Genomic DNA, 12,876 nt, shown 5'->3' with positions numbered 1-12,876 from the left:
TATAATACAGATATTGTTACTTTTGGATTGGTCACACACTTCTCTTAATATTGTTTCATTCCTGGAGATCCTTTTATCTCTCTGTATGTCAGCTTCTATACATTCCTGTTCTCTGGTTTCTATTCCATCAATGGCCTCTTGCATCTTATCCATTCTGCTTATAAATCCTTCCAGAGTTTGTTTCATTTCTGTAATCCCCCTTTCTGACATCTGTGATCTCCCTCTGGACTTCATCTCATTTCTATTGCATATTTCTCAGCATCTCTGTCAGCATGTTTATGATTTTTATTTAAATTCTTTTTCAGGAAGACTGGTTAGTTCTGTCTCCTTCTCTGGTGTCTCTGTGATTTTGGTTTGCCTGTAATTTTGTCTTTTCATGGTGATAGGAATACTTTGCAGAGCTTGGACTAGTGACGGCTGAAAGAACTTCCCTCCCTGTTGGTTTGTCGCCTTCCTCTCCTGGGAGAATAGCGACCTCTAGTGGCTTGTGCTGTGTAGCTGTGCACAGACAGGGCTTCTGCTTCCTGCTGGGCTGCTATGGAGTTTATCTCCGCTGTTGCTGTGGGCTACTGCTCCAATGTGGTGGGGTTGCGTCCGAGGGTTAGCGGTAGGGAGGCTATTTATCTCCATAAGGGACCTCCGTGCTTCCTGCAGCCCAGGGGATTAGAGTGCCCAGAGATCCCCAGATTCCTTACCTGTGGACTACGTTTCCTGCCCTGCCCCTTTAAGACTTCCAAAAAGCACCTGCCAAAACAAAATATTGACCACAAAAAAGAATAAAAGAAAAAAGAAAAAAAAAAGAAAAAATGGCTGCTCGTTTTTCTTTATTCTCCATTGTCAGCCTCGGGCTTCTGCTCACTGGTCTTGCTGCCCTGTTTTCCTAGTATTGGGTCCCTATCCCTTTAAGTCTTCCAAAATGCGTTCGCCTAAACAAAACAACAACAACAACAAAAAAAAAATGGCCACTCAATTTTCTTTTGTTCTTCGGCACCAGCCTCTGATACCCACTCACTGATCTTGCTGCCCTGTTTCCCAAGTATTGGGGTCCCTGTCCCTTTAAGACTTCCAAAACACACTCGCCACAACAAAAAAACAACAAAAAAAGAGAAGAAAAAAAAAAAGATGGCCACTCGCTTTTCTTTTGTCCTCCAGCACCGGCCTCCGTTACCCGCTCACCATTCTTGCTTCCCTGTTTCCCTAGTATCCAGGGCCCCGTGCATGCACTGTGTCTGCGCTCTGGTGTGGATGCCTGGGGCTGGGTGTTCAGCAGTCCTGGGCTCCCTCTCCCTCCCGCTGAGACCTCTCTCCTTCTGCCAGGAGCTGGGGGGAGGGGCACTTGGGACCTGCCGGCCGGGGCTTGTATCTTACCCCCCTTGTGAGACGCTGGGTTCTCGCAGGTGTCGATGTGGTCTGGATGTTGTCCTGTGTCCTCTGGTCTCTATTTTCGGAACAGTTGTCTTTGTTATATTTTCATAGATCTATGTGGTTTTGGGAGGAGATTTCCGCTGCTCTACTCATGCTGCCGTCTTGGCTCCTTTTGTCAGATTTTTTAAATGAAAATATCTTAAAAATGTTTTTATATGCTCTGTTATGGAATTAGTTCATATATTCACCATTATCAGTGTAGTAGTTATTATGTGCCAGATGCTATGCTAGACACTAAATTTATCAATATAACCATAATTTTTATCTTTCCCTCAAGAATCTTATAATCTAAAAATGAAGACAATTTTGTGAGTATATGTTTGTGTATGTACTTTTACATGTGCTTAAAAAGAGAAATAATGCAGATAATGGACTGTGAGGGGGATGCAAAAGCAAAAACAAAGGTGTTTGAGAGTTTGAGCAGGTAGAAATGCAGTTTGGGTGGGTTATTGTGTGGAGAGACTTTGACAGTTGATTCAGAAGGAAGTTGGAGAGATTGTTGGATCAGATTGCAAAGAATTCGTAGGTCATATTAAGAACTTGATGTTAATTTTAACTTCAGTGGGAAGTGTCATTAATGGGAAACAATTCAAAACATTTTTGAAAAGAAATAAACAAGTTAACTTATATTTTTAGAGAAGTAATTATGAGCACTGCATCAAGGAATCTTTAGTGAAAATTAACACTGTCATTTTATTCATTGAATTAAGTAATTTCTGTTGTGCATGTTGTACCATGTGCTAGATAGTGATTAAAGCATTTGAAAATCATTGATGAACTACATATGGAAAAATCCCTGCCCTATGGATCTTACCTTCTAATGAGGAAAATAAACAATATTTGTTAAATGACTAATTTAATATTACAGTGTGTTGGATATGTGTAACATGGAAGAAAATAAGAGAGAAATATAAAGCGAATCCAGGGATGATAGATAGGATAGGATGGATATTGTAGGCTTTGTTGAAACAGTGATGTTGGTACAGAGCCTTAAAGGATGTGAGATACTTAGCCATGGAAATATCTCCATGCAGAGCTGATCACCCAACAATGACCCTACACTCTGATGTAGTGTCTTGCTTCAACACTGACAGTAATGCAGCCCACAACCTTCATGGTGTCTGAACACTCACTATTTGTTTTGAGTAAATTGGGCAAGAGATGTAAGAGGCCTGGTTTTGAGTGGGCTAGTGATCTATCTCATTGATGTTCATCAAAAGAGAGTATCTTGATTCATACTTTGTACAGTATCAGCTCTGTGCTTTCCGTATCTTATGCTTAAAATGTACATATTTCCTTTAATAATTATATTTCTGAGTGTGTTTGTGATACACACAGCCCTCTTGCTCAGGTATCTATTCACTAGAATGCTGATGCAGGAACCTCTGTCCAAAATCTCTTTTCAGAAACAAACCAAAGCAACAGGAATATAACCTCTTTATTTCCACCCTCCAAATCTTGAACAATTGCATTTAACTTCAAATTAATTTGCAAAATTTAACCTGCGTTTAAAATTATGGCTGCAAAAAAGTCCTGAAAATACTGTGTTAGCTCTTCAGGCTCTGATTTAGAAGAAGGAACAATAGAAGAAGATTGAAGCAGTTGCTGATTACCAGTTTACCATTTCCACTCCAACATGAGTTAAAAAGGCAAATGAAATATGGAAAGACATTCCACTTTCTACATTTTAGAACTTCAAGTTTGAAGAATAAATACAAAAATCTTTAGCAGTGGTAGTTAGGGGTGGGGCAACAGTAATAGAAATGTACATGTACAATACCATTAAACTTAGCTGCAAATGAAATAAAGTCAGATTTATTAAGAACGTGAGTCAAAGAGACAATAATACAATTCTTTACTGTTCTGAGGTAAAATGATTTGAAGCTATACCATTCAGCACTGATTTCCATTTCTTTACATACTGAAGAGTTTAGCAAATTAGTATATGCTACCTAAAACCTCTATGGCTGTTGTCTTGAAATTGGATTCAATTAGCACACTCATAATTGAACTGAAAGGAAACAAAAATCCTATCTACTGACTGATATTCAGTCTTCAACTGTGTAGGCATCAAAAAGTAATTATGGAGGAGGGGGGTTCAGAATTAGTGTCTGTTTACAAATTATGTAGGTAACCAAAGTAAAGGTGCCAACTTTTTGGGTCCAGCTTACTGATTCAAAGGTCCCATCACTGTCATTCACATATTATTCACCTGAATGATCTGAGTGACACATAAGTTACTGTTCCATATCATGACATTTCTTGATTATGCAGGACTCATTCTCAGAGATGGTTCTAGAACTTCCTCCTCCAGTCTTTTCGGTAAGTTTTAACAATTAAACTGTTTATTAAATTTATTTCAAATTTAAATAGAAAACATTGTTTTTTAGACATGAAACTAGAATGAGCAATTCTTAGCAATGTTTTCTGAGTAGATTTATTTATTTTAAAGTGTGTTATATATTTGTTTGAAGATATAGAATACGGATTACAAGATTTGCAGATCTGAGGAAATTCATAATTTTAATAACTTTTTGTTAATCTTCCAAATTGTATTATGTTGTATTACTATTCTCTAGGAACAGTGTTTAGAAACTCACAATGAGAAAGGCAACATTATGCAGTTTAGTTTGTGAAAAAAACACTTAAGGGATTCATGATCATTCAGCAGAATAAATCATGTGTTCCTTTCATTAAAACTTTTGAATTGAATTTTATTGTCACATAGATGAAAGTTACTAGAATATTAACACACTGTCACCTGATTTAAAGTCATACTTCCCTGTAGGCTCCTCCTATTAAATCTTTATCGGCTTCTAAGTATGAAAAAATTAGAATAGAGTTAATATCTGACCTGAGGAAACAATATGCTCACACAAAATGAAATAACTATAAATAAACTGAAATTAAAAACAACATAAAAATTTAGCTCTTAGAGCAATATCTCCATAACTCCATTGAGAACAAGTTAAGTCATTAGAGGAAGTCAAATTTGTCCCTTTATGTAAGACTATATAAAAATATTTTCCCACAGCCAATAGGAGTTCTTTTCAAGGTCCAGCAGTGCATTCATCTTCTAAATATTGCTCTGGAAAACAACATGACATATTGTTTAGGAATGTTTTTATCAAGTATTTAGCATCATATCAACCACTTAAGGCATGTGCCTCAAATACATACATTTTTATTTCTTCAATCTTATTTCATTAAGCAATACTATTGTAGTTTTTATTTATGTAAAACTTTAATACTTCAAGGGAAAAATGCAATTTAAGTGAAAAAATAAGCTATTTCAAAACAAAAATGTTATTGCTTTTTGAAATGTTTTTATATAACTATCTCCTGAAGTAGGTTAAGGGTGACCATTGATGTTGACATTTCTCACATCAAGATGTAGATCTGTAACCTTGCAGTTTGAAATCTAGGTGGTCATGGGATTACTTTGACAAATAGAACATGGAAAAAGTAATGCCTTGACAGTTTTCTGCCCCAAGCCTTAGAATTGGCAGCTTCCACTTCCTCTGTTTTTATATCTACTCTTGAAAGTGAGCTGCCAGCCTGTGAAACAGTACAAGAAGAACGAACTATGGAGAGCCCCACATGGAAAACAGAAAACACCTCACTTAGAGACCTGTCAGAACTCCTGCCCATGAGCCAGCACTATCTCTTGCCAGCCATGTGAGTGGACCAACTTGAAAAAGGATCCATAGTGGAACTGTTCTAGTTGACATCATATAGAGCAGATTTGAAACTTTCCCACTAAACCATGCATAATCTGAAGATGTGTGAGTAATAAAATGCTGAACTTTTGATCCACATCTCCACATAGCAGTAGATAACCAGAACATAATTTGGTAAATAGAGGTAAGACATTGCTGTAGTAAAAACAAAGAAAAATTTGGTATTGCTGCAAGCTGAACCTGGAAAATGTGATAGTACTGAAAGAATATTCAAAGTTGGTAGTCTCAGAGACACTCAATGAAGGCTTGAAGGATGTCAAATAAATATGTGAGAGCATGGATAAAAGATGATCCATGTTATGTAGCAATGGAAAACTTAGCAAACTTGTTGTGAGCTCTAACAGAGAAAGTAAAACTGCTACCTATTAAGACAGTATAAGATGCAAAGGAGATTTACAGTTAGAATATCTCAATTGCCAGTTGGTTTCTTTTAGTTACATATAATAAAACATAGGAAGAAAGAGTTAAATGTAAACATTGAAGAACTGCTTATTTTTATTTTTTGTGAAGACTTTATTCAAGGGAATATAGTGAAGATTCAGTGAAGAATTTTACCAGTGTTGAGATAGTGAAAATGTTCTAAAATCCATTGTTTTAATGGTTGCAAAACTGCAGACATATTATCAATTATCTAATTTTGCCCTGTAAAAATATCAGTTGTATGATATGTGAATTATATCTCCATAAAGCTGTTATTCAAAAACATACAGATACATTTCTCTGGCTAGTGGCAGAAGAGAAAATCAAGGACATGGGATGATTTGATAGACCACTGACTGGAAGAAGCCCTGTTAAGAATGGTCTTTAGGAACAAAGAATGGACCCTGACTGGCAGACAGCAAAGAAATGGGACCTGAATTCAACCACCTTAATTTGACACCAACTGAACACTACTAATTCACTTGAATGAGCTTAAAAGATAACTCTTTTCCCAGAGCTTCCAGATAAGATCCTACCCTGGCCAACACCTTTATTTTGATTTTGGACTTGAGACACCCTCATCAGAGAACCCATCTGAGCTTGCTTTGATTTGCAATTTACAGGACTATGAGCTTTGTTTTTGTTAATGAAGAGGTGTTTCTAACTTAAATTGTGGTAATTTGTTATGCAGCAAAACAATAACTACCTGAATAAAAAAGACTTCTGATTCCAGACTGTAGTAATTATTTTGCAAATCATCTAAGCCTACAAGCCAAAGATACTGAGAGATGTTTATTTTATTGGTTCATGCATATTAGGAAAGAAATAAAAGATTCAAGCAATTTCCTAAAACAATTATTATCAGTGTTTTCTAGGTAGTTTAGTAAGAATTTACTATAATAATTTTTCATTGTTTTCCCCCTGTAAAGAAAAGGAAAAATTAATTACAGGCATAAAGCTTACATTACTAAGGATCAAAGACAAGATGTGATGAGAAAATGTGAGAATATATATGACTGCTTTACATTAGTTGAAAGGACTTTACTTGACTAAATCATCCAATAAAAACTTGAGAAAATATGAAACTGAGACTTTGTACCATATCAAAAGCCTGAATTGAGAAAAAACACGGCATCGGTTAGAAACTGAAAGAGTTTATTTCCTTTAATTACTTCATGGAAACATCAATAAATCCTTGAAATCAATCCCATTGAGATTATAGAACAAACAATAAAAAGGTGTCCGTGTTAAAAAAGATTTGTGGCCTCTGTGTTCTATTAATTGCATTTCATGTAAAATATGTAGGATATTATTTTTCTGTGAAATGGAAATTATGTTTGTCTCAAAGGCCTATTGTGTTGTTAAAACTAAATATGTCTTTCATAAAATTTCTCTAAGTATATAACAAATAAAAGCAATAAATACAAAAACTATATAATAACTGGAATAAAATATGAACACAAGACTTCAGAGATACATAGGAGAAAATGATATATTCAAAATATCTAATGTATATACAAGAATATGGTAAATACACTGTGTCTGGACATTAAAGCCTTTAGTGTACTTTAAGTAGTTAATACAGACAAAATTGGCTGAATGTATAGCTAGTATTTGAACTTGCATCTTGGATGCATAAAAAAATAAACACCATTATCAAGTGTTATTTTTGAAAACCAAGGTTGGTGGAGTGGAGTATGATACAAGTGATTAACAGATCATGTTCAGAAACATGTTATGTCATACTAAACAGCTTCCACATAGCAAAAGAAACAGTCAACAAAATGAAAAGGCAGCCTATGGCATGGAAGAAATATTTGAAAATCGTGTATCTTATTAAGGATTAAAATCCAAAATATATAAAAAACCCATGCAACTTAGTATCAAATAAAAAAAGTCTCCAAAGAAGATATCCACATGGCTACTAGGGACATAAAAAAGTACTTGACATCACTAGTCATCAGGGAAATGCCAATCAAAGCCACAATGGGATATCACCTCACAACTGGTAAAATGACTATCGTCAAAAAGACAAGAGATAACAGGTGTTGGCAAGGATATAAAAAAAAGGAAAGCCATGTGCCTATCCACAATGTACACAACCAATGTGGAAAACAGCATGGAGTTACCTCAAAAGAAATTGAACATAGGACTGCCATGTAATCCAGCAATCTGACTTCTGGATGTATATCCAAAGGAAATATAAAAAGGCTCTCAATGAGAGATCTGAACTCCCATGTTCATTGCAGCATTATTCACAATAGCCAAAATATGAAAACAATCTTAAGAGTCCATCAACAGATGAATGGATAAAGAAAATGTGTTATATATATATATAAATATAAAATGAAATATTATTATTCTATGAGGAATAAACAAATCCTGCTATTTGTGACAACATGTTTAGAACCTGAGGGCATTATGTGTTGAAACTGGACAGAGAAAAACAAATACTGCATGGTATCACTTACATGTGGAATCTAAAGAAGCCAAGCTGATATAAACAGAGTGTAGACCTATGGTCACCAAGGGTTGGAAGGTGGGATACATGGGAAGATGTTAGTCAAAGGGTACAAACCTCCCATAATAAGATGATTATGAGTAATCAACAGGGGACCTGATGTACAGCATGATGATTTTAGGTAATAGTACTGTATTATACACTTGAAAGTTGCTAAGAGAATAGATCTTAAATGTTCTTACCACATTTACCCACAACCACACACAAATGGAAATTATATGAGGTGATGGAGGTGTTAGTTGATGCTTGGTGGTAATTATTTTGCAATATATAAAAGCATCAAATCAACATGTTGTACACTTTAAGGTTACATTATGCCATATGTCAGGTGTAGCTCAATAAACCTGAAAAAAATTATAAAAAGCATTCTCAACGACAGCTTTCAGGAAAGAGTCTGAAATGAATAATCAAACACAATTGAATCCAAATACTGATATTATTAAGAGGTGAGGCAGTTATGCAGACAACAGATAAAAAAGCATACATAAAATGTCAAAGGCAGTACAAAAAGCAAACAGATTAGAAAGAGAAGGTAAAAGGCAAGGTCATTTGAGATGTGGAGCCTGAAGATTCTCTGAAGTTCAAGAGAGTAGTCACTGGTCAAAGTTAATGGGATGCTGTCCAGTAAGCCTAATGTAACCTCACTAACATGAATGTGTTCTTTGGGGCTTGGAGAACACTTGAATAATGCTGTAGATATTTCAGATGAGCCAAGTTTTTCTCAATTGTGAAGTCAATTTTACTTTGGGTGTCTTTTCTTAACAAGTATACTGAAATTTTGAATGCAAAATGAGACATAGACCCTTAATTTGGCTCCTGGAAGTGAATCATTTTTGCAAAGATAATTTATGGGTTATTATATCAAAAAGAACGAGATAGAAGAGACTGACCATTTATTTACCTGATATCGAGAGGCCATGTAAAATTGGTGACTATTCTGTGTGACTCTCAGATTGTTTCAGAATGTAGTATTTCTTAACTAGAGAACATTTTTGCATATCTTTCTCTAATGTCTTCAAAACTTTGAATATATTCAATGTTGCTGAATTGTTATGGTTGGTGTATTTTGAGACTTTAGCAATACTTTCAGTTATAAGACAGGTCCTGTCAATTTCTACGATGTGTTTAAGAGAGCAAAACTTACTCCTCCAAAACTGATTGGACTGACTGTTCAAAAAGATCAATTGGCTGTACTGAGAACTAAAAGAAACAGATGACGTCTTTTATGCCCATGTTTTAAGATTCTGTCAAATGAGTCCACAAAAGAAAACAAAAGAAAAAGAGGTTCTTTTCAGATAACTGTAGGCTCTGAAAACAATCAAAATACTTGTCATCCTGTCAAGACCATGTATTACATCTTATATTGGGAACCGTAAGTATTCTAAATTACTAAACATGCATATTTACTAAACTGGAGCAAATATTTATTTTACCGAGCACCTATTGTGTAACATATTTTGTATACGTTGCAGGAAAAAAATGAAAAAAAAGTCCCTATATTTAAGCGACTAATATATGGAGACAGACAATAAATAATAGGCCAAATATCTACTAAGGCAAATGATTATAGCCACATTGGAGAAAAATAAAGTAGGAGAGGAGACTAGTAGAGAAATCTGGAGAAAGCTAGTATGTCAGCTACATTTTAATGTAGGCAGAAAAGACTTCCCTGAGGACATACAATTTGCACAAGACTTGAAGAAACTGAAAATGGCTCTTGCAGATATTGAAAGAGGGGGGTTATGACCATAGAGAGCAAGGACCAAAACTCAGTTTTATTATGTCAGTTATAGCATTTGCAAATCTTACCTTTAACTGGCTGCTTAGCAGATGGCAAAGGCCAAGCCTGCCATCACTTTGAGAATTGTAATTGTTTCTTTTTTTTTTTGAGAGGGCATCTCTCATATTTATTGATCAAATGGTTGTTAACAACAATAAAATTCTACATAGGGGAATCAATGCTCAATGCACAAACATTAATCCACCCCAAGCCTAATTCTCGACAGTCTCCAATCTTCTGAAGCATAATGAACAAGTTCTTACATGGTGAACAAATTCTTACGTAGTGAATAAGTTCTTACATGGTGAACAGTACAAGGGCAGTCATCACAGAAACTTTCGGTTTTGATCACGCATTATGAACTATAAACAATCAGGTCAAATATGAATATTTGTTTGATTTTTATACTTGATTTATATGTGGATCCCACATTTCTCCCTTTATTATTATAATTTTTATTTTTAATAAAATGCTGAAGTGGTAGGTAGATGCAAGATAAAGGTAGAAAACATAGTTTAGTGTTGTAAGAGAGCAAATATAGATGATCAGGTGTGTGCCAGTAGACTATGTGTTAATCCAAGCTAGACAAGGGCATTAAAACATCCACGGATGCAGAAGATTTCCCTCAAAACAGGGAGGGTGAGGTTCTAAGCTTCACCACTGTTGTTCCCCAATTTCTCACCTGATGGCCCCCCTGCGACTGTGCCTGTCTTAGGTTGTTCCTCCCTTGAGGAATCTTACCAACCTCTGGCTAACCAGTCATCTTCCGGGGCCATACAGTGAGATGTAAAGTTGGTAAGTGAGAGAGAAGCCATATTGTTTGAAAAGGTTAGCTTTTTACTTCTTTGCAGATTTATGCCCTGTGGCTTCTATGCCCAGCATTTGTCGTGAGGTATCTTTACCACTTGGAGGAATTATGATACTCGATAAATTCGATATGAGGCATCAATTCTATTTAAGGGTTGTAATTAGGAAGGAAGAAGAAAAGCTATAGAGGGAGCAGATGGAAGAAAACATGGGAGGATTGATTATTTCTTTGACATATCTTCTTGTAGAGTAACTTAAGCATGTATAGGTTTTAAACTACTAATTAAATTGCACACACACATTAACATAATAGGAATACAGTTACATAACCAAAGCAGATCTATAATTACCAGCCATCTCCAGTGAAGCCAAGAAAACCAGTTTGGCACCCTAGGCATTTGTGAAAATTTGTCTATGATATAATGGATATTGTCCAACTGTACTTGAACAGTCTGAGAGAAATTAGACAAATTAAAACAACCCATTCCTGGGAACTGTTCACATCCCATATATTCTTTTAACAGTAGATAGTCTGTAGTTGTAAGATTTTGGAGCGCTACAACTTGCACTCCACGTAATTCTTGGTTGAGTTCCAACAGTATAAATCCAGTCAAATTTGTTGTTTTACTGAAAGCACAAGCCAGCTTAGATATCTCCTTCATTCCAATGGCAAGTCCAGGGAACCGGTGGGATGAATGCAGCTATAACTGAAGCATCGCCTGGATCTTTATTGAGGTTTTTTGATGATCATCTTCTGGTATGACTCTTCCAGAGAGTGCTGATGTTGGAAGTTCTTCTTCATATCGTATCTTAGTTCATTTTCTGGGTAGCCAAATTAGGCTTTGATCCTCTGTATAAACACAAACAGACCCTTAGCCCACACTTTGATATGCCCTTTATACCATTGTGTAGAACTCTTTTGAAGGTCACCACAAAGGAACTGCTTTTCCTTTCTTTTTTTAAGAGAAAGAGAAAGGAATATTATCAGAAAAGTGTACCTTGATAGCCGAATATCTGACACCCTTTACGTGATCAAAATTAAGGATATTTAAAGCATGCATTAATCGTAGATTTACAGTTAGTTTTATCCTATCAAGGAGTAATACCCATTTTCTTTCTTTTTGTTTTTTTATCTTTAATCCACATTTACATGAAGAATATTATGTTTACTAGGCTCTTCCCTATACCAGGTCCCCCATATAAATGCCTTTACAGTCACTGTCCATCAGCATAGCAAAATGTTGTAGAATCACTGCTTGTCTTCTCTGCCTTGTACAGCCCTCCACTTTCTCCCTCCCCCCCATGCATGCTAATGTTAAGACCCCCTTTCTTCTTCCCCCCCTTAACCCTCCCTACCCACCCATCCTCCCCAGTCCCTTTCCCTTTGATACCTGTTAGTCCATTCTTGGGTTCTGTGATTCCACTGCTGTTTTGTTCCTTCAGTTTTTCCTTTGTTCTTATACTCCACAGATGAGTGAAATCATTTGGTATTTCTCTTTTTCTGCTTGGCTTATTTCACTGAGCATAATGCCCTCCAGCCTCATCCATGTTCCTGCAAATGGTAGGATTTGTCCTCTTCATCTGGCTGAGTAGTATTCCATTGTGTATGTATACCACATCTTCTTTATCCATTCATCTACCGATGGGCATTTAGGTTGCTTCCAATTCTAGGCTATTGTAAATAGTACTGCAGTAAACATAGGGGTGCATCTGTCTTTCTCAAACTTGATTGCTGCATTCTTAGGGTAAGTTCCTAGGAGTAGAATTCCTGGATCAAATGGTAGGTCTCTTTTGAGAATTTTAATGAACCTACATACTGCTTTCCACAATGGGTGAACTAATTTACATTCCCACCAGCTGTGTACGAGGGTTCCCCTTTCTCCACAGCCTCGCCAACATTTGTTGTTGTTTGACTTTTGGATGGCAGCCATCCTTACTGGTGTGAGGTGATATCTCACTGTAGTTTTAATTTGCATTTCTCTGATAATTAGCTATGTGGAGCATCTTTTCATGTGTCTGTTGGCTATCTGTATTTCTTTTTTTGGAGAACTGTCTGTTCAGTTTCTCTGCCCATTTTTTAATTGGATTATTTGTTTTTTGTTTGTTGAGGCATGTAAGCTGTTTATATATTTTGGACGTCAATCCTTTATCGGATCTGTCATTTACAAATATATTCTCCCATA

At 36.0% G+C, this 12,876-nt stretch overlaps 1 long non-coding RNA gene across 2 annotated transcripts in view; it reads left to right on the top strand.

Moving 5' to 3' along the window:
• Positions 1-6,357, top strand: part of LOC140843358 (uncharacterized) — a 135,030-nt gene extending 128,673 nt beyond the window's left edge. The window contains exons 2-3 of one of the 2 annotated variants that reach the window (XR_012121031.1): positions 3,700-3,747; positions 5,855-6,357. This is a non-coding gene — a long non-coding RNA (uncharacterized lncRNA). The remainder of the gene's footprint in view (positions 1-3,699; positions 3,748-5,854) is intronic. The other variant, XR_012121030.1, reaches the window with a different exon arrangement.
• The last annotated feature ends 6,519 nt before the right edge of the window (positions 6,358-12,876 follow it).

Source organism: Manis javanica, chromosome 9 (assembly GCF_040802235.1).
Source record: "Manis javanica isolate MJ-LG chromosome 9, MJ_LKY, whole genome shotgun sequence".
Taxonomy (NCBI): Eukaryota; Metazoa; Chordata; class Mammalia; order Pholidota; family Manidae; genus Manis; species Manis javanica.
The sequence above is the reverse complement of the archived record's forward strand: the minus strand, read 5'-3'. Positions and strand labels throughout refer to the sequence as shown.